Here is a 23,129-nt window from a genome sequence, read left to right as displayed (position 1 = left end):
ATATTTTCATTTAAAAAATAAATAAAAAGGTTTTAGCCTTTTTGCGAACCACATCAAAACAACACTCTGCTTTGCAACAGGCATGGAAATGTGGGGCTTTCTTGAGCCTCAAGGACTTGAGGGCTCACACTTAGATCTGTATTTTCTTGGGAATTAAATGTCTATTCAAACGCAAAACTAAGAAAGGGCATTCATTAATTAGGCATTTGTAATTTCATTTAGCTGTGCAAATCTCTCTCTGTTTGCTAGCTAAAGTTCACAGAGACCAGGGTGAAGTTTTGTTTAGGAGCTGCGTAGGGAAACTAAGCAGAGAGACGATTTGTGTGCAAGTAAGGGGGGAATATCCATATTTGGGATGGGTTTTGCAGTACTTGAAGGGAAATTAGGAGACTCGTGAAACATATGGTGAGAGATATTTAATCTCCAGAAAAAGCAGTCTTTGTTCACGGGAATCAATTATGCCACTTCCAATCATTTCAGGAGGATATTTATTCGCACAATTAGGCTTGCAGTGTAGACACTGAATAAGCCCAAGAATGACAGATTTATTTCAGATTAAATAGTTGCAAGCTAAAAAGGCATGTTAGAGATTTTGTGTGCGTGTAGTGTATTTGTGTGTCCATATACGTGCACAAATTTGTGTGTGTGTGTGCAAAGAGGCTAAAAGTTACAAGGCGTCTTCATTTGCTGCTCTCTGTCCTGTCTTTTGAGGTGGTATCTCACTGGACCGGTACTGACCAAGTGGTCAGTTAGTTCTAAGGATCCACCTGTCTCCATCCCTCCAGAGCTGGGATTACAGATGTACTTGTCCTTACCTGACATTTTTATGTGCCTACTATAGATCTCAACTCAAGTCCTCCGCTGTGAGATTACCCACTGAGACATTTCCCTGGCCCTGAGGCGTTCTCAAATGTATGTGTTCTTGATCATCAGATACCTGCGCAACCCTTTCTGTCCAGTGCACACATTCACCCTTTATTCCTCTGTGTGCACGTGCAGGAGTGTGGGCACGAGCATGCGTGATGTGCTTGTGGAGACTGGAGGACAAGCTCTGATAGCAGTCCCTGTCATCCACCTCACTCACTCGAGGCAGTGTTTCTCGTTCATCACTGCAGACTGGCTGGCCCATGAGTTCCCAGGTCTCCGCCCATCTCACTGTAGGAGAAGTAAGATTGCGGACGCTCGCACGCTACCAAGCCCGGCTTTTATGTGGATTCTAGGAACTCAAACTCGGATCCTCACTTACGCAGCAAGGGCTTCTTAATCTAAACGTGTACGGTGCCGTAGCAGCGCCAATTATGAACTTCGAAGCCCTTTGTGTCCATCTTCCCCTGTCCCATTAGAGCCCTCCCTCTCTTCCTCCCTCCCCTCCGCCGCAGGCATAATCTGCTTCCTTTTTATTTTCCACACATGGGATTATTTAATAGAGTTCTCTCCTGCCAGGCTTCTCTCACCAGCACGCTCACTAGGGGATGCAGCCCTGTTATTGTGTGTGGCCTAGATTTGCTGCTTGTTCGCTGCTGAGTCATTATTTAGGGTATGAATACACAAACCTTGCCCGTCAGTCACCTGGTGGTGAACGCTTGGGTCGTGCTGGCTCTGGAGTAAAAACAGAAGCAGAGTGCGGTTCTGCGGAATGGGCATGCGCGTCCCCTTCTCTCGCGTGAAAAGTGGGAGGGATGACCAGGAAGAGCACCTTTAACTGTTTTGCCCCAAGTCCATTTTCTGAGGAGAGAGCATGATTCTACACTTGCACCAGCAGTGGGCGCTGGGCCTCACATCCTGAAAAGGCTCCTGCCTTCCACTAGCACCACCTTGGGGCCTTGAAGGAGCATTTATCCAAACCACAGCCTGCCGGTTTCCTTTTAAGTGGGTAAGACTCAAACACCGAGACATGTGAGCTCTTTTTGCCTGTGTATTGGGAAATAGAGGTACTTTTTTAAATTCATAAAAAAGAACAAAGTCATGGAGTTGGCAAGGAAATAGATACAACTAGAGATCATTATATAGAAAGTGATTTAAGTCGGTCTCAAAAGGGGATAGCGTGCGTTTCTTTCATTTGTGGTTCCTAGAGAGACACAAGAGCAGACATGCATATACCAATTTGAAAACAAAGCTAAGCTGTTTAGGGGACAAAGGGAACTAATGGCAGGGGTCAGCAAAAGGAGGGTTGGTGCCATGCAGGGGTGTATGTGCAACATACAGTAAGCACTAGTCTGAACCCTTCAAACCTCAGAGAAGATTCCTTATAGCTTAAAAAGAGTTTTGTCCCTGTGACGAGGGCTGGGGACAGTGGGAGTTTGTGCCTTGAAATCAGATTGTCTGATCTGAACTTTAACTGTCACTGGTAACTGTTGCTCAGACTCCTCATTGTAAAGCGTGTTAAAGCTAGTTCCAGGACAGGAACCAAAAGCTACAGAGAAACCCTGTCTCGAAAAATAAAAAAAATAAAAATAAAAATAAAATAAAAATTAAAAAAAAACTGTCTACCTTATAAGGTTTGGGGAGGTAAACACACTGATGCACATAGGCCACGGTGTGCTGCGCATAAATGTTCCATATATGTAGATGGATCATAAACCCTTCACAGCTCTTAGGAAGAATTTCTTCTAACATTGATCCTAGGAGTTAAGAGACAGCGTTTCGTAATCATATTTTCATCTTTACGAGCCACTCTTTATTGAATTTCAATAATATATTTGTTATGGAGAATCGGAAATCAGAGCTTTGGCCACACGTCAGGCTGAGCTGTGTGGAGAGAGTCTCCCTACCACACTGCATGGAAAAAACAGAAGACAATTCTGAAAAAACGCACAGCGAAGGCTCTGGAAACGGGGAGCTGGGAAACTTTGATCCATGTTCCTCCTTGGACAATGATCTGTCCTTCCTTCCTCTTTCTTCACCCTGACTTCTGATTTACCCATATACCTATAGACATACTCAAAGCCTTTTTGCATTTTGCAACTGAGTGGCATTTTGCAACTGAGGCCCACTATTTACCATTGGAGGGGCTGGCATCAAAAAGCTCCTAGACATGGACACGTGTTTCTGCTTCCACCCTGACTGAGTTCATCTGACAAGGACACATTCAGGGATTGTCTGCTCAGAAAGGTCATTTTCACCTATTGTTGCTTGTCTAAGGAAGCCTTAGGGAGAGACTATATGTGGGAGAGCCTTTATGTACCAATTGGTTCGCTACCTCCCGCTGTAAATGCCTCCCCTCAAAAATGGTGGAAGGGGGGTGATCATGTCTTTGGCTGTGGGCTAGCTGAAATAACTGAGAAAAATCCACTTCCCTACACTGTGTCTCAGAGTGGGCACACACCCTTAACATTCTTTGGGTTTTAAAATATTTTCCAAGTGTCCAGAAAATTTATCCAGCCTTAAGCAAAGGTTGCAATAAAGGAATCAGCTTGCCAATCCATGTGACAAAGAGAAAAATCCCTTAATGCGTCAGAGACTAAACACCTATTTCCAGAGTGTGACTTTCCTAAGTCACTGCTGTCACCACTTGCTCTGGGCACAAGGGATGTTTTCTCCCATACTAGGGACTCAGATACTCAGAGGTGTGGAAATATGGAAGATGTGATGGAGATTCCCAGAGGAGGAGGAGGACGAGAATGGAGTGCACCCCAGCCCTCCTACATCAGGACTCAGCAGCCTAACGTTAGTGGCAATGTTCTCAGATGCTTCTGGCTAGAAGACAGGGCCACTCAGTCTTCTGTAGCTGAATGAGTGAACCCGGCTCTTGGCTCCAGAAGATCACAGGAGTGTGGAGAGATCACCATCCTTTACCTTCCCCATCTTCTCTAACTATAGGTGAACGTCACAGAAACATTAAGTCTGTCGTGTGTCCAGTCAAGGATCTGGGTGACAGTTAAGCAGCAAAACACACAGGTGCCAAAAGCTTTGTCTGGGCCTCTGAGGCTCAGCTCTCTTCTCTGCCACTGTCATAGGGTCCTAGCCCAGTTCTCCGAGCCCCTGCACAAAGCACTAGGCCAACTACATTTAACATATAAAACAGAATCAAGTCAGCTTCATCAGAGGAATGCAATACTACTTCAGACCATGAAAAATTAATGTAATAAGCCATACTAATAAGATGAAGAGGGAACTCTCACGAGATCATCTCAGTCGATGGAAACTAAAAGGTATTTGGCAAAATGAAATGGTTAACAAATTAGGGGTATTGGATTATTTGTTATATGGATGTCAAGTTTCTTGAGTTCTTTGTGTAATTTGGAGATCAGTCTTCTGTCTGATGTGAGGTTGGTGAAGATCTTTTCCCATTCAATAGGCTGCCTTTTTGTCTTGTTGACAGTGCCCTTTGTTTTACAGAAGCTTTTCAGTTTCAAGAGGTCCCACTTATTAACCGCTGCTCTCAGTGTCTGTGCTACTGGGGTTATATTTAGGAAATGGTCTCCTGTGCCAATGCGTTCAAAGTGTACTTCCCACTTTCTCGTCTATGAGGTCCAGTGTGGTTGGTTTCATGTTGAGGTCTTTGATTCATTTGGACTTGAGTTTTGTGCATGGGGATAGATATGAATCTATTTTCACTCATTTACATGTTGATATCCAGTTATGCCAGCATCATTTGTTAAATATGCTCTTTTTCTGTTTTATGTTTTTAACTTCCTTGTCAAAAATCAGGTGTTTGTAGTTGTGTGGATTGATATTCAGTTCTTCAATTCGATTCCCTTGGTCCTCCTGTCTGTTTTTATGCCAATACCATGCTATTTTCACTACCATAGTTCTATAGTAGAATTTGAAGTCAGGGATGATGATGCCTCCAGAAGTTCCTTTATTGTACAGGATTATTTTGACTATCCTGGATTTTTTTTTACACAGACAAATCTCAAATGGCTGAAAATCACTTAAGGAAATGCCCAACATCCTTAGCCATCAGAGAAATGCAAATCAAAGTAACTCTGAGATTCCATCTTACACCTCTCAGAATTGCCAAGATCAAAAACACTGATGACAGCTTATGCTGGAGAGGATGTGGGGTAAAGGGAACACTCCTCCATTGTTGGTCGGAGTGCAAGCTGGTACAGCCCCTTTGGATATCAGTATGGCGATTTCTCAGAAAATTAGGAAGCAATCTACCTCAAGATACAGCAATGCCACTTTGGGGTATACATCCAACGGAAGCTCAATCACATGGCAAGGACATGTGCCCAATTGTGTTCATAGCAGCATTGTTTGTAATAGACAGAAACTGGAAACATAGATGCTCCTCAACCAAAGAACAGATAAAGAAAATATGGTACATTTACACAATGGAGTGTTAATCAGCAGAAAAAAATGACATCTTGAAATTTGCAGGCAAATGGATGGATCTAGAAAAAAAAACTATAATGAGTGAGGTAACACAGACCCAGAAAGACACATAAAATATGTACTCATTCAAAAGTGGCTTTTAAACATAAAGCAAAGAAAAACCAGCATATAGGTCACAACCCCAGAGAAACTAGACAACAAAGAGGACCTAAAGAGAGACATACATGGATCTACATAAGAAGGAGAAAAAGACAAGATCTAAGTAAATTGGGAGTGTGGGAGTCACGAGACAGTGTACAAGGGGAGAGAGGAGAACAAGAAGGGAGAGGACAAAAATGTATAGCTTAATAAAATCAATCAAAGACAACAGACTAGGGGTAGAAGTCGAGCCCATCAACCGGATGACAAGCATCTGTAAGAAACACCCACCAATATTCTATTTAACACTATAGGAAAAATTCCCTTTAGCATCAGGAAACAAAGACATGGTTTTGCCACTTTAATATCGGGACAAAAATGGTTTTAGCACTTAAATTCATCATTAGATTGGAAAGTCTAGGCAGGAGAAATTGGCAGAAGAAATGAAAAGCATCCTGCCGAGAAAGGAAAAAAGCCTCTCCATTTTGTAGGTGATAAATCCTCATATATGGAAAATCTTAAAGAATCCCCAGAAACAACCATGGGGGAGGGGACTATTAACAAACAAGCCAGCAAGACGCCAAGTAAAATAAAATTGTGTTTCTGAATACTTGGAACTTAGCACTTCCCGATTTTAAATTTTGCTACAGAGATACAACAGTCAAGGCAATGCACTGCTGGCATGGAGATACAGATATAGATCCACAGAACAAAACTGAGTCCAGAATTAGTCCCTCGTGGTTAGAGTCAGCCAGATTTTGGCAAGAGCATCAAGAAAATTCAAGAAGGAAAGAACAGTCTTCCAACAAATGATGCCAGGATAATTGGCGACTGTGTTTGACTCTTGTTCTGTTACAGAATTTGTTACTTCCCTCATTGCTGCAACAAAACACCTGACCAAAGAGCAACTTAAAGGGCTCGGTTCAGCTCACAGTTCAAGAGTACACAGTCTCTGGTAGCGGACAGGTAAAGGCAGCAGGAGCTTCCCGGCATCTGGTCACATGAGGTTCTGGTTAGGGAATCGAGAATGATGGTGATGGCTGTGCTCAGTTAGCTTGATTCCTTTCAAGGACTCTAGAGTTCAAGTCCAGGGAATGGCTCCACCCACTTTTAGAGTAGATCTTCCCGCCTTGATGACCCTAATAGAGATAGTCCTAGATCATCCCTCACAGACACACCTTGAGTCTTGTCTTCTAGGGGATTCTAGATCCTGTTCACTCGACAATATCAGAGTTACAAAACACACAAGAAACAAAGGAGGGGTTGTTCTGCTCATGGGTTCAGAGGTTTCTGTCTGGTGGTCTGGTGGTGTGGTGGTATATTGGTGTGTTGAGAGGTGTGCACTGTATAGTAAAGTTCACATCCTGGTAGACACAGAGCAGAGTGGAACAATGGTACAAAAGGCCCAGATCAAGAAAGTGCCCGTAAGGACACAATCAGGTGTGTGACCTACTTCCCCCAATCAAGCCCGGCTTGCCACCGACCCTCTACCCCACAGAAAGAGCTGTCTAGTGTTTCATCCATCAGTGTATTAAGCTGTTTGTTAGATCAGGGTCCTCATGATCTGACCTCTGTGAGCTTTACTAAGCTGCTAAGCTGTTTTCAAATCCAATAAAAATGAACCATTACACAGACACACACGCACACAAATGTGTATATATACAACAAAGATTATAGCCATTCCCTTGTCTCATATGCTATACAAAAATTTCTTCAAATGATCAAGGACTTAAAAATAAGTGATAAAATCATAAAACTCTTAGAAAAAAAAATCTCTATTTCCTTACCCGAGGTAAGGTGACTTAGATATGACATCAGAAAAAGTAATTTAAAAGGTACTTCATTAAGACTAAACCTTTTGTATTTTTCAAAGACTCAATCAAAAGAGTGAAGAGGTGACCTCAAAGGGAAAGAGCTATTTGTAGCTCTCTTTTCAGTGTCTAGTGCTCAGTGTAAATAAGAAATTCTTCTCACCCCTAAGTAGCATCACTTAAAATGGGCAAGAGGGTGAAACGGTACAAACAATCCAAACACTCCTTGTGGCGGACTGAAAAATAGCCTCTCAGTCATATTCAGGTCAGACACTCCGACAATATTAATAGGATCTCAATCTCTCTTCAGAGAGGAAATTGGTTCCGTTTTAAACCATGAACGATGTTCATTGGGATTCTATCGCTGGAACCTTTTGCTCTTGTTTCCGGCATGTCTAGACTTCCCATTAGAAGCCTTTCCCAGTCCTGAAGGGCATATCAAGTCTGTCCAACCAACCCAAGGTTTTAGAATACTCAGAGACAAAATCTCATCTCAGCTCCAGTCTCTGAAACCGTCCTTCTAAATGTCTCCAGATTAATTCTTTCAGAAGGAGACATTTTCATGACACGACGTCCAAAGGAATTGCCGTCCTGGCCATTAAGCACTCAGCAATAAAGGATATTGTTTAGGTTGTGAAGATCATGCCCTGCCTCTCAGTGGACTGGGATGACCCCCAGCCATGCTGATGACTGTCACTGGGAACTCTCATGTAGCTTTTTACAGCTCCTCCTTCTCACTGCCTGCCCTACCAGGCCAACAGAATTCAGAAAACTCATATTCCACAAGAGCCACCTTAGGTGCTCTCGTTTTTGAAGTGTCAAAACACGACTCTCTCCTCTTCGGAAAGGACCCAACCCTGTGTGGCTTCCCCCTTTTATTTGCTTCCTTACAATGGAGATCCAGGCCTAGTGGAGCTGTTTCTGAGACCCCGTTGTACTTCCAGCCTCGTGCTCCTGGGACAAAACCCAGTCTTTCTTCTCAGGGAGCTCACAAGGTGCGAGGGGGAGTCCCTCTAAAACAGAGGAGGTCAGGGTGAATTGGATCCCTACTGAAGACTGGATGGGTTGCCACGGTCACTGTGCCTGGGATTCTGGAAGCTGAAGGTGGGTATGACTGAGAGAGCAGTGTACTTGGAGCTGGAGGTTGCTCTCAGATCCAGCTTGGTGGAGAGATGGTCGCTGGTCATTTTGATTCTTCTTTTCCTCATTGGCAACCTGGTGTTAATAAAACTTTATTTAAGAAGGGCCTAAGAACAAAGTAAAGGATGTCAAGGTCCTTTTATGATGCTTATTCAATACAGTGATACTCTATTTCAATTATGATACAGAGCTCTTTACCTGGGGGAACATTCCTAAGTGACTAGGCGGCAGTGTCTGTGCCACACTGGCAATAAGAAGCTGCTGAATGTGCCAGGCACCATTGCTGGGTTATCTGTGGCTCCTGCAAGCACTTCCCGACTTCTTGCTGTGTTAGAAATATATGTAGAAATTGAAGGCAGGGACGACAAACAAGGCGTTAGACGTCCTGTTCGCATGAGAAACAATGAAACGCGGTACCAAGAATGAAATTCATTAGGAGAAAGTCAGGCAACACACCAAAGCATGGAGAGGCTGCCAGTGCCATCTCTAGGCGGGGCTTCTAGAATGTCAGAGCCATATAGGAAATGAGGCCGAAGATGCCACTGTCTGGGGAAGGAAGGATCGAGGCCACTGCAGTACGGCTCATGGGAGATCCCGGAGGCAGGTCCCTCTCACTGGAGACTCACCAGGGGCAGCACGGTGGAGGCAGAGAAGACAGGGAGATGAGGCTGGGCAGGGGGCAGCCTAGGTCTGGAGGACTCTGGACCCCAACAGGGAGGGGCAGATTCCGTTGGAGCCCATTGAAGGTTGAGAGCAGGGACTGGGCTTGATTTGTTCTTTGAAAAATGTCCCTTTGGTTGTGTGAAGGGAAGGCCAGGACTGAAGAAGGAACTATTGCTAATTGAGGTGGTTTGGAGTCTCGTGGCACAGACAAGGGCCACGATGGGAGAAAGAAGCTGTCCAGATGGAGTCCTAGCCAAAGGGAGGAGAGAAGAGTGGCGGTCAGAGCAGCTGAGTAGACGACCCTGCAGCGGAGTGATAAGAGGCCCAGCTGGCATAGCGCAGTGACAAGAGGTGGCCATGCAAGGGTTTCTTTTCTGGCCACAATAAAGTTAAGCCCTTAGATGTAAACGAAGCTATTCGGAAGGGTTGGGGCCACTCAAGTTGGAGACATGAAGCTAGAATCCAATTAATATCCTTTCCTCAGGCTGATAACCTTCTCCACAAACGGAACCACTTGCTCCTCTGCTGTCTCTGTTACAGGTGAGGAAAACAGGCTCAGAGACATTTGAGCTGTTTGGATCAGTTGGGACCCAGGGCCAAAGGACACAATTCATAAAAGAAGTTAGTGTTGGTAGAGGGGGGAGAGAGGTTGATCCCATGAGGTCATCGAAGACACCGATGAAGGAGACCCCAGGCTGTTTGCTATCCAGACCCCAGAAACATAAGGGCGCAGGCACCATAGCTTATACATCCCCATAATTCCTCATTGTTGTCTTCCCCACCATTCCTCCTCTCTACCCATGTTTTTCCCAACCACCAGTCTAAGTGAGGACCTGCTTTCCTGGCTGAGGTCAAAAGGACGAGGAGAAATCACTGTGGGGGTTTCCTCCACAGTCCAAAGTTTTCCTGAACATAGCTGCCTAGGACAGTGTCTCTCTCTGAAGGCATCCCTCCTGGTAGGCTGTCTGGAAGTAGTGGTGAACTTAGGTGCAGCTTTCTCTAAACCTAGGACTCTATTCTTTATCTGAGTTTTAAAGTCAGGAATTGGAAGGAAAATGCTCCCCAAGGCATCTCCCAGACCCTGCAAAACTCCGCTTCATAAAAACTACAGGAGCGAATAGTAGGAGGTGTACGGCTTCTACCCTGCCTGAGCGTTGAAACCTCTCTCTGTGTTTCTCAAAATGTTTTCACTATGTTCTCCTCACCAGAGAACCTTGGAAACCCACAGCAAGGACATTTTTTTATTAAGTTCTAACTCGGGAGGCTTAATTATTGCCAGGCAGCTTCTCTTCTGACACAGAAACATAATCCTGCTCTCTCCCCTTTTCCCCTCAAGTTCAGGCATTGCACCAGGCTCGTCCTTACACAATATCACAGCAGCTGAGGAGCAAAGGCAGGCTCCCAAGTGCTTTGGTTAGCCCTGCCTCCCAGCCTGCTAAAGTGCCACAGAATTTTCCAGCAATAATCTTTCTTCGTGGCTCAATCTTTCTGAGTCTGGAAGCAGGGAGAGAGGGACCTGAGGCTTGTTGTCAGTCTGACCCCATTCATTTTTTTTGGTGAGAATTCTCCCATGGGTCAGAGGGGTGGGCAATAGGGAAGTCAGGCCCGAGACAAGAGAGGATGAGCAACAAAGCTGTCTAGATTGTGGAGAGAGATAGGAACAGAACCACAGCTTTACAAAGCCAGGTCAAGGGAGAAAGCTGACTTTTACAAGGACATACAGTCTTTGGAAACCAGGGTCAGGTGCAGCTTCAGGTGTGTGGAGGCTAACTTCTAGTTCTTTCTGACAGAGCTGGAGTCTGAACATCTGATTGATTGACAGCTCTGCCCCGTGTTTCCTGAGGGCTGTAGCGTTAATATTATCAATACCAAAACAAGCCTGCTGGGCCTCGCATTTGTGTGGCACTTCAAGGGCCAGCCCTGCTTATTCTTCCTGAAACCACAGTCTGCTGGGTGAAATGAAATGCGCAGAGAGGACATGGGGGCTGGAGCGGTGACTCAGTGGTTAGGGCTCTGGCAGAAGGCCTGAGTAATTCCAGCTCCAGGGAGCACCACACCCTCTTCTGACCTCATTACACACGTATACAACATGGCATCCACACACGCATACCCACAGAATCTTCAGAAAGTCCCAACTAGCTCTTAAATAAGAGTAAAAGTAAATCTCTTAAAAAAAAGAGGAGACATGGATTTCTTTTCCTGTGGTCTATGTAATTTCTAAACCACGAGAAGATGGACCGTTTAGTCATGACACGCAGCACACAATGCCTGTCTGCGCTCTATGCGCTACCATACAGTTCGCGAGCTTCGGGCAAGGGGCTGGAGGTTGAAACACACAAAGACACAGACAGAGAGACAGAGTCACGGACCTCTAGTCACTGGTAAGAAGCCCCCTACTCAATAGCATCACAGAGGCTTATATACCCAACAGTCAGGTGGGCCAACAGGTGAAAACCTTATCCTCTGATCCTCAAGGCAAGGCAAGACGCGCTCGTGAAGCAGAGCTGGTAAACAACTTTGACACAGCTTTCAGTAACTCAAATCAGAAGGAAAGTAAAGATCTCTAGCAGGGAAGAGCAGCTATTGCTACAACTCTATGGTGTTTCAAGGTCCCTGCCAGCAAGCAAGCTACAGCATTCTGCTCACAGACCACAGTTAGTCGTCCTGCCTGCCTGAACGTCAGAGTTTGCCCTGGCAGGATGGCCCAGAAAGCCGACATTTTAAAGTGCAGCTTTTTTCCTGCTACAGCTGAAAACCTTTTATTCCTTCAGCTTTTCATCAACACCATTTAAGTGTTTTGTGGCAGGACCTCTTAAAAGAGCTGCAGGGTTTTGCTGCTAAAGCTGAGTCAGGAAGTTTGAGGGAAGGCAGCCCATCATGACAGGGAAGGCATGGAGACAGGAGAGGGGTGTGATTGTGACATCATCTGCAGACAGAAACAAATACTGGTGTTCAACTCACTTTTTAAAATTCAGTTTGAGCCTCCAGCCTAGGGCACAGTGCTGCCCACACTACAGCAGGTCTTCTCTCCTTGGTTAAATATTTCTAGAATCACCCTCACAGACACACTTAGAAATATATAGTCCGTGGTGACCTTAAATCCTACCAAGTTGACAATAAGGACTGACCATCACGGCAGCAGATTTAGGTTTGTGTGACATCAATGCCAGTATCTATGGCCTTTCTAATGTCTGTCCTTCAAATGTTCTGTCTTTTACTTGTCAACTTCTGGGTGGTCAAAACAACTAGCATCAGCCACATGGGGTTTTTGCTGTTTCTGACTTGCCTTGCCCTGTTTGCTTCCTGTCTTATGTCTCAAAGGTTCTGCTGAGAAAATAACCTCTAACTGTAGGTCGCCTAGAGTTGATCGAGGGCACAGGGCTGAGAATGGGAAGTCTATGGATGGTTCGGAGGTACCACCTGTGATCCCATCACTTGTGAGCGGGAGGCGGGAGGACCCCGAGTTCAAGGTCATTTTCAGCTGCTGCCGGTTGAGTCAGAAGGCAGCCCGAGCCACAGGAGACCCCGGCTGGGAAAGGAAACAAAACTCCTGGAACACTATAAAAGGCGGGCTGAAGCCTAGAATTTTCCATGAGGGTTTATTTATTTATTTTGGTCACCTTTTATGTGTTCTGTGTCCTGAGCTCTAGAAATTGGCACCGGTACCTGTTTTCGTTCATAGAGCTCCTCGCTGCAGCGTTCCGGCTTTGATGAAGGCTGCGGCCAGCGAGGGAGCAGCTCACGTGGCACACAGAAGGTCAGAAAGTGCCCGTGAACGGAGGACTCTGTGTTTACTCTTTTGTCTCATTTTGAATAGTAAGATAAATTTAAGTGTCTTTGGCGTCAACAACCCCAGCCTCTTCAATCAGAAACCAGCACATTGAACACACAGGGCAGCATTAAGCGTTCTCTCCTCTTTGGCTAATTATAAAGCACAGGGCTGAAATCATTCACGTTCATTTACCCAATTTCCTATTGTCAAGCGCTGTGTCTACGCTTGATGTGATTATGTTAATGTGCTAATTAAATTGAATGTTCTTTGTTGAACATTCTGCTCCCAGCAAAACGGGAGACCTCGATGAGAAGTCAGTCTTCCTCCAATGTGGCCTGGAAGAAATAGGGCAAGCAGCCCATGAGAGTGGGGAAGGGTGTCTTTGGGGTTGAGTTAACGAAGATAAAATTCAGTTTCAACAGCTGAATGCGTTTATGAGGTGCGTTCAGAAAGAAAAGAAGGGAGTCCAGTTTTGTGGCAAGCCTGGAAGAACTGTCCGCTTGCTTGTACATGGGCCACAAGGGGGCGCCACAGGTACCAAAAGCGGAGTATGGTGAGCTCATTTACGGTACTCAACTCCCTTTGAATAAAGCTGCTATGAACATAGTTGAGAACGTGTCCTTCAGGTATGATTGAACATCCTTTGAATACATGCTCAAGAGTGGTATACCTGGGTCTTGTGGTATATTGAGGAACCGCCACAGTGGGGCTTCCTGAGTGGCTGTACAAGTTTGCACTCCCACGGAGAACGGAGGAGTGTTCCCTTGTTCCACATCCAGCATGAGCCGTCACTTGTGCCTTTGATCCAGGCCGTTCTGACAGGTGTAAGATGGAATCTCAGTCGTTTTGATTTGCATTTCCCTGATGGCTAAGGATGTAGCACAGTTCCTTTAAGTGTTTCTCCATCATCTGAGATTCTTCCTTTGAGAATTCTGTTTAGATCTGTACCCCATTTTTTAATTGGATATTTTGGTTTGTGGATACCTAGTTTCTTGAGTTCCTTATATATGTTGGAAATGAGCCCTCTGTCAGCTGTGGGTTGGTGAAGATCGTTTCCCATTCTGTTGCCTGCCGTTGTATGTGTTGCGTCTATTAACGGCGTCCTTTGCCTTACAGAGACTTTTCAGTTGCATGAGGTCCCATTTATTAATTGTCAATCTTAGTGCCTGAACTATTGGTTGGTGTTCTGCTCAAGAAGTTGTCTCCTGTGCCAGTGCATTTGAGATTATTTCCCACTTTCTCTTCTAAGAGGTTCAGTGTATCTGGTTTTATGTGAAGGTCTTTGATTCAGGGTGATAGATAATGCTCTGTTTACATTCTTCTACCCGCCAACATCCAGTTAGACCAGTACCATTTGTTGAAGATGCTTTTCTTTTTTCCTTTGTATAATTTTGGCTTCTTTGTCAAAAATCAGGTGTCCGTGGTTATATGGATGTACATCTGGGTCTTCAATTCCATTGATCCATCTGTCTATTTTTATGACAATACCATGCTCTTTTATTACGATAGCTTTGTAGTAGAGTTTGAAATCAGGGATGGTGATAAATCTAGAAGTATGGGTTTTTTTTTTCCTTAGATATCCTGAGTTTGTTTTTTTCATATTGAGTATTGTTCTTTCATGGTCTGTAAGGAATTGTGCTGGATTTTAATGGGGATTGCAGTTTTGTTTATAATATCCAGAACCTAGAAAAAAACTATATGTCCTTCAGCCAAGAAATGGATTTTTTTTAAGGTGGTACATTTACACAGTGGAGTATTACTCAGCTGTTTAAAACAAGGACACTGGGAAAATTGAAGGCAAATGGATGGAACTAGAAAAAAAAAAGTAATTCTGAGTTGAGGTAACCCAGACCTAGAAAGACAAGCCTGGTGTGTACTCACTCATAAGTGGATGTTAGCTGTAAAGTAAAGGATAATCATGCTACAGTCTACAGAGACTAGGTAACAAGGAGGATTCATGGAAGGACACCCATACTGTGTAGGGAAAATAGAGATTTCTTGAGTGGACTGAGGGCAGGGTTGGGTGGGAACATGAGCAATCAGGTTAGAGTACAGAAAGAGACTATTGGAAAGAGGGGGGCATCTCTGGGTCAGGTAAAAACCTGGAGCAAGGGGATCTCCCAGGAATCTACAAGATGACCCCAGCTAAGACTTGTAGCAATAGCAGATTGGTAGCCTGAACTGGCCATCTCCTGTGACCAGACTGGTGCCTAGCCCAACTGTCTGTCATAAGACAGGCTCCATCCACCAACTGACTGAAATAGATGCAGACCCACAGCCAAACATTAGGTGGAGTTCAGGAAATCTTGTAGCAAAGGGAAGAAAGGATTGTCGGAGCCAGAGGGGTCAATCAACTACCCTGGGTTCTAAAGAGCTCAACATAGACAGAACCGACAACCAGGGAGCCTACATGGGACTGACCTAGGTGCTCTGTATATATGTGATAGTTCTGTAGCTTGGTCTTCTAGTCTCCCTAACAACGGGAGCAGGGGCTGTCTATGGCTCTTTTACTGGCTTTTGAGACCCTATTCCTCATACTGGGTTGCCTTGCCTAGCCTTAATATAAGGCAAAGTGCTTAATCTTACTGCAACTTGTTAAGCCATGTTTTGTTGATATCCATGGGAGGCCTGCCCTTTTCTGAATTGAAATGGAGAAGGAGTAGATTGAGGAACAGAGGGGAGATGGGGATCTGGGAGGAGAGAGGAGGGAGGGGAAGCTGCAACCAGGATGTTAAATAAATAAATAAAAATTTATCTTAAAAAAAAAAGTCTACCTTTGACTAACTTACTTTGTTCTGTTGATTTCCTGACATAATTTATGTAGACACTTTAGACACAGCCTGGTGTGGCCTCTGTGGAGTCTCAGGTAGAAACTGTTTCTAGGAATCTACAGCTCACACACACACGCACACACACAATGAAAACGGGATAGAAAGGAAGGCTGAGCTGCTCGCCAGTTTTGCTTCTGTGTTTCCTGCCTGATGCCCAGGTCTTGCCTAAGACAACACAAGGGCTTCTCAAGTCATTTGCTTCAGTTTGCAAATGAAGTGACATTCCATATTACTGAAAGAGCTCTTTTAGATTTGTTTAGACTCGGATCCGAGTCAATTTTAACTCAGTCTGCGTCTGCATTTCTTCTACAAGTAGCATTCTCTGGGCTCCCAGAATGTGGGGGCTGGAGAATGTCCCATGTGAGTATTCTGCTGCTGTCTCTGGAACATTCTGTTGATCTTATGCTTAACTTTTCTTGTATTACACAAAGGGTTATCAAGACTTTCAGTGTAGATTTTGTACAAAGGATATCAATTGTAACAATTACTGTGACACACTAGTAACCCTCAGCGGCAAGTTTCCAGGGTGTAGATGGCAGAATCCTCAGACTAGTGTGTAATAACACTTTCCTTGTGGTTGTAAGAGTGCTGGAGCTTAATATGTGCTAAGTAACAGCCGTTAGCATGTTAAAGTATGTTAATTTGAAAAGCAGTGATGTCACACAAATTAACTAATTAAGGTAATAGATTATACACAGGCTTCGACAAATAAGGGTATTTTGGAATGTCTGTCTATTTGACCTTGAACAAACGGATCACAGAGGGAAAAGTTTAACACAGTGCATGGTTAGTTGAACATCCCTGAGCCCCATCTTAGGAAAAGTTCAGCTATATTAGTCATGGTTATTAAATAAGGTCACCCCACCAGGAATGAGTTTGGTACACACAATCCCACTGAGTCAAAATCTTGTAGCGAGTGTTGCTGTAAGCCCAGACAGGTGATCCGTGAGCTAACTAAGATGCTTGTGTTATAATAAGCAGCACCATGTCACTACGACACAGCTACCAAAGTGGTGAATGTCTAAACGATGGGCAACCCGCAACCCAAAGTGCTGGGGGAGGCATGGAGCAGGAGCAGCCCTCGTCCACCGGTGGTGGGGATGGGAAATGGTACAAAGGTTTTGGAAGTCAGTGGAGCATCTTTGGAAGAACCTAGATGGACTTCGCTCGACAGCCAGACTCCCTGGCTTATGTTCAAACCCGCTGAAAACTTCTAGCCAAGCAAAAACCTACACACGGATATTTATAGCCGCTTTATTCCTATCTTCCCGGGCTTGGACGATGTCCCTCTGTGAATGAATAAACAAACTGTGATAAAGCCAGACAATGAAATAGCATTCGGTGCTAAAAGAACGGTTAAGCCACAAAAAGACGTAGAGGAAAATTACATGTGGGTTAGTAACGTGAGAGCAACCAATCTGAACAGCATACAGGATCCCAGTTAGATGGCAGCTGGAACCGTATCTATAATGTTTCTCATTGAAATATCTGTAAAGAGAGAGAAAAGACCAGTTGTTCTTAGAAGCTGATGGAAGGGCTGATCAGAGGTTCTTAGGGTGAGTGGGTGGAACACAGGATCTGTAGAGCGGGGAAAGTATTCCGTAAAGCCAAAATGGTGGATCCACAGCATCCTGTGTTTGTCCAAACAAGAGTGGGTTGTGGATGCCAATGATGTAACAGTGTTGGATCATCATCTGTACCAAATATACTTCTCCATGGAGGATGCTGGCAGTGGGGGGCATGTGGTTGAAGGACAGAGAGTGTATGGGGGGTGCCACATTCTTCCCACTCGGCTGTGCTGTGAACTTAAAACTGCCCCAAATATAAAGTCTTTTTAGGAAAAAAACCAAAAAGCAGAAACATTGCTAGATGAAAGGGGACTGAAAAGAGACAGAGACATGACAGTTAACGTGGCCTGTGGTCCTTGATTTGATCCTGAACCCGAGGTGCTTTTCTCATGAAGGTCACTTTTTAGATAATTAGAAACAAATAAATAAGATTTGGTGGTTGTGTAATTATGTTAAATCAATAATAAGGTCTTGATTTGATAATCAGAATGTGGTTATAGAAGAAAATGCACTTGTTCTTGAGAAGCACACACTGGAGTATTCAGGCAGAAAGGGGTGTGATATCTTCCAAAGGCCAGAAAAACAACACAGACATACACAGAGAAATAATAAGGCAAATGGGATAAGATACTGTTAACTGGGGTATAAGGACTGTGGTAAGTTATTTTTACTGATTATTTTTTATAGAAGCTTGCAAAAACTAAAAATGTTTCAAATCTTAAAACAGTATAGAAGACTGAAGAAACAAAATTACTCCCGAAGGAAGTTGGGGCACATAAAGCAGATTTAATTCATTGAAACCGTAGACAGCATTATAAATTCCCTTATCAACGTTCATCATTGATGTGCACAAATAAAGTCTTGTTGAAGGGAATCCTTCTTTCTGCCTTCTTCTTTCCTTTCTTTTCTTTTTTCATTCTGATCCCACTTATCTCCCTGTCCCCTGGCATCCACCCTCTGTCCTTGTAACCCAGCCCCCAAAACACCAAACCAAATCTAAAAGAAAAACCCAAAACCAAGCAACACAAAGAAATAAAACAACCAAGTAAAGAAGAAGAATCGTGTCATGGAAGCTGTAGTGTGGCCTTGGGAGTCACACAGTTTACCCTTTAGTCCATCCATCTTGACTTGCAAGTGTTGGTTGCTATGAGTCTTTGGTCTGGCTCCAGGCCTCTGGTGTCTGCTACACCACTGTTACTGGCTCTCACTGGGGCTCCTCTTAGTGATCCTTGTGTTGTCCTGTGTCGTTGAGATCCGCTGTTTTGGATCTGTAGGTTTGTCCCCTTCGCATGCTTCAACAGTTTATAGATTCGGTGGATGTTGGGGTGAGCCAACTCATAGACCTGGTTCTGGGCCTGGGTGGTAGCTGAATTTGTCAGCTCACTAGCTTTTTCCCTCATCCTCACTACTGGGGTGAGCTCTCCAGGACTGCCTTGGCGAACTCACCCAATGCAGCCTACAGCAAGGAGCTGGACCAGTTCTCCTGCTCTCTGGCCCTTAAATTCCACCATCCCATTCCCTCCAGCGCCAACTCTACTGTTTTATCCAGGCAGGACAGGGCCCTCTCTCCAGATAAGTGTAGGGGCCGGGGATGGGGTGGGGAAGATAGGATTGAGGGGGGCAGGATCAGCTTCCCTGCTCTCATGGCCTCAGGGCTGGTTCACCTGTGATCCTGACAACAGGTCAGCTCTAGTGTGCTGCCCAGACAGGAAGCAGAGGCTGCTTCCTCCGGCACTGCAGTCAGTGAGAGTCAGGGCTAGCTCTCCTGCTCTTATGACCCCAGGGCCAGCTCTTTCACCTACCGTAACTGCTAACAGGTGAGGGGGGAGGACATCTTTTCCTCACCCATGCCACAACAAGACAGATGAGGGGGGACAGGGTCAACGCCTTTGCTCTCATGCCCTCAGGGATGGCTCACCTGTGTCCCTGACCACAGGGTCAGCTCTAGTGTGCTTCCCAGCTAGGGTGCATGCCCATGGTGAGGAGTGGGGCCATCTTTCTTGAGTGGGGTGGGGGTGAGTTCTCCCCTGAGGGGTAGGGCCAGCTCACCTGCTGCAATCTCCAGCCAGCCAGCCCAGGGCCAGTGAAGGGCAGGGATGGCCCAGCAGAGCTTGGTTCCCATGGTCCCCATGCTAACACTGGCCATAGATATCTCCATAGACCCCAGCTGCAGCAGGGACCATGGACCCAGAATGGTCCTAGCAGCAGCTGAGGCACATGTACCACCATGGTCCCTCTGGCAGCACACGCCCCTCTGATCATCTTGGTCCCAGCAACAGCATGGCCACTGGGCATCAACATGGTCCCAGGTAGCTAGCTAGGCCCTGGACATCCACAGACCCTGCAGTGGCAACTGGAGACATGGTCATCGCCCCAGACTCCAGCCTTCACAGGGCCAAGCACCCAGACATGGCCCTAAAAAGCGGCCCGTGCCTAGAAGTCTCCATGGTTCCAGGTGGCAGTACCAGCTATCCAAATCAGCATGACCGCAGGTGTGGCACACTTCTCAGACACTGATGTGGTCCGAGGTGACCGATCAGACCCTGGTCCTCCACATGGCCCTCAGTGACAGCAGGAGTCGTGGATGTCGACTCAGATCCTGGTTGCTGTACCACAGATGAAGACACAGCCCTCTGCAGCAGCCCTGGTCCAGGCAACACCATGACCCTGGCTGACAGCACAGGTCACTCAGATCAAGGTGTTCCTGGTGGCATCAAGGCCCTTGGCCACTCTCATAGCCACAGGTTGTAACCCAGACCCCAGGCATCTATGTGGCTTTGGCAGCAACATAAGCCATAGATATCAATATAGACCCTGGCTGTGGTAGGACCATGGATCCAGCTGTGGTCCTAGGCAGCAGCGTGGCTCGGATATACCATGGTCCCAGTTCTGCCTGCCTTTTTCTAATCGAGCCATATTTCACACGAGCAATCTCCACAGTAGCAGAATGCAGAAGCCTGCTGTATTCTAGGGACACCCCCTCCCTCAGTGTGGCTATGTCTAAGGGGCACAGTTGCCTTCTAATTGCTCATTTTTTCTCATTATTTATCTCATTTACTAATGATCTAGGGCTTTAAGTCTATTACACAAAAGAATTAAGTATAGTGATAATGCTGTTATTAATTACAACAAGCCCTGTTATTTCCTCTCTTGATTCTTATGCCAGCCCCAGCCTGTCAGGTGCTTATCACAAGAGCATCCACTTGGCTACTGTAGCCACACAGTGGCCACTTCTGCACAGTGACCCCGTTACCTCCTATGTCCATTAGTTTATATGTGCACCTGGTGTGGGATCCTGACCATGGCATTCACTAGCCATGTGGTCTTCAACCAGCTAACGAATCTCTCAGCTTCTGTTTACCTTTAATTAAGTTATTCTTGGGAGCTGGAGAGTACACTAGTGTGAGCCAGTCAAACCACAGATACCTGCTTGGCTGTTCGTCGCTTGGTTCCTCTCTTTACAGAGCTCCCGCTGGATCTTATACCAATGACTTTACTCGTTTAACAAGAGAAGTTCCATTTCAGCGTTCCGTGAGAAACAGGGAAGCATGATCATCGGGGACAGCTCTATTTGCATAAATCAATACTCTGAGATTGAGTGAGCAGGAACATCCAAGCCAGATTGACCTGGGTTCACATATTTAGCTATGCCGCTTATTAGCTGGGCCACGCTTCACCTCTCTGAATATCAGTCGCCGGATAAGGTAGAAATAAAAATAACCGCATTAGAATGTTATAGTCGACGATGAAGGGTTAAGTAAGATATGCGAAATGATTTTGCGATCTTTCGGCCATTTTATAGAAATATATATGAAGGTATTGCCTCGTCTAGTTAGGTTTTCATTGCTGAGATAAACACTATGACCGAAGGGCTTACAGGGCTACAGTCCATCAACAGCGTGTGTACTTAGGCAGACTCGGCTGCAACTGAAGCAGAGGCCACGGAGGAACACCACTCACTTGCCTACCCTCCGTGAACCCCTCTCTGCTATCTCAAGCACATCAGGGCTCCCTGCCCGAGGATAGCATCACCCACAGGGGGCTGAGCCCTCCCTCAACAATAATTAGTCAAGAATATGACCCCACAGACTCCCCCCTGCAGGCCACTTTTATGGAGGAATTTTTTCAATTATGGTTCGCTCCTCCCAAATAACTCTTGCTTGTGTTGAGCTGACAGCAAAGCAGGCAGGACATGTATGTTATAGCTATTACACACACGGATACGTTATATAAAAATGCCCACACACTATAAAGGCGATGCAGGGGCTACACAGTGCTGTGATTTAAGTGTGAAATGATCCCCATAAGCTCACGTGTTTGAATAGAGTGTCCCCAGATGGTGGGACCATTGGCTAAGCGTGTAGAGCCTTTATGGCCCAGCCCCATTTCCAGTTCTCCATTTCCAAAGCGTGAATGCAATATGGCCAGCCAGCCTCCTGCTCTTCCCTGCTGCGATCGAATGAACTCCTTTAACCATAGGCCAGAAGAAGCCCTTCCTCCCTTAAATTGCATTGGGCATTTATTTGGTCATTACAGTGGGAAAAATAACTAAAATACACAGTGGGTCCATGAGAACCAGCACTCAAAGAGATAAAGACTCTCTGCGGAGAGCCTGAGTCACACAACATGGCATTCGGCACAGAGACTTGCTTTTGCCCGGTTTTCATCTCTCTAGTAGAAAGCATCAGGCCCCCAGGAACAGACCAGGCTGACCATACACCAGCTGTTTCTACTAGGGATACCAGAGTGCTTCTGCAGGCTGCTCTGCCCATCACCCTCCAGTGAGAAATTCAAAAGAGATCAGAGTGCCCTCTGAAGGCCATAGAGCAACAACCTTCAACCTGGGGGTCATGACCCTCTTGGGGTCTAAAGACCCTTTCATAGAGATTGTATATCAGATATCTACATTAGGATTTATAACAGTACAAAATTACAGTTATGAAGGAGCAACAAAAATGATTTTTTTGTTTGTTTGTTTTTTGTTTTTCGAGACAGGGTTTCTCTGTAGCTTTGGAGCCTGTTCTGAAACTAGGTTTTGTAGACCAGGCTGGCCTCGAACTCACATAGATCCACCTGCTTCTGCCTCCCAAACAGTGGGATTAAAGCCATGTACCACCACCACCCGGCAACGAAAATAATTTTATGGTTGTGGGGGTTTACCATATCATAAAGAAACTGTATGAAAGGGTTCCAGCATTAGGGACCGTTGTAGAGGATGGTGTGCTTATCCAGATGAGGTTTGAGGCTGAAACTGAGTGGCTGGAGATGACAAAGGGTGCTTTGTGGCTGGGTCACTGCATAAGGGGGAACTGGCCACATGTCTTGGGGAGGGCTCGAGTCCCGGATCCACTGTGTTCTTTGCCATTTCTTTTCCACTGTTGCTTCTGCCTGCTTTCCCATCAGCAGAGGCGTGCCAGAGTCTGCCTCCTCGTTCAGTTTCTGGTTTGTGTTATTAATTTTTACCTGTCAATCCCCCTCCAATGCTATTTCACCCACTTAGGTTTCCTAGGCAATGTTCATTCTGCTTTTGACCCCGAAAGGAAGAGAACAAAAAGGTTAGAGTTAGCTTCTTCTTTAACAAGTTTCATCTATTTTGCATCGTTTTGAGTTCCCTGCTTTCTGGGAACTTGGGAAGCAGCTCCAGGATCCATCATGGTGATTCATCAAATGGCTCCTTTACTCCCTGGACACTATTAGTAAGTGCTTCTAGAAAGTTCTACTTAGAAACATGCCAAGCCCTAGAAGAAGGGAGAAATGGGCTTCCAAAAATGCTGCTATTAGGGATTCAGAGGTCTTGCACAAACTACATCTTCTGCCAAGCAGGCTGATTAAGAAGTACAGCATCTTGCATACTATTTCCAGGGAAGAAATGGGACAGAGTCAGCAAGAAGCTAATCAAACAACGTTGCACAAAGGGAACACAGGG

This window comes from Microtus pennsylvanicus, chromosome 18, assembly GCF_037038515.1.
Source record: "Microtus pennsylvanicus isolate mMicPen1 chromosome 18, mMicPen1.hap1, whole genome shotgun sequence".
Lineage (NCBI taxonomy): Eukaryota > Metazoa > Chordata > Mammalia > Rodentia > Cricetidae > Microtus > Microtus pennsylvanicus.
Note: the sequence above shows the minus strand (reverse complement) of the source record.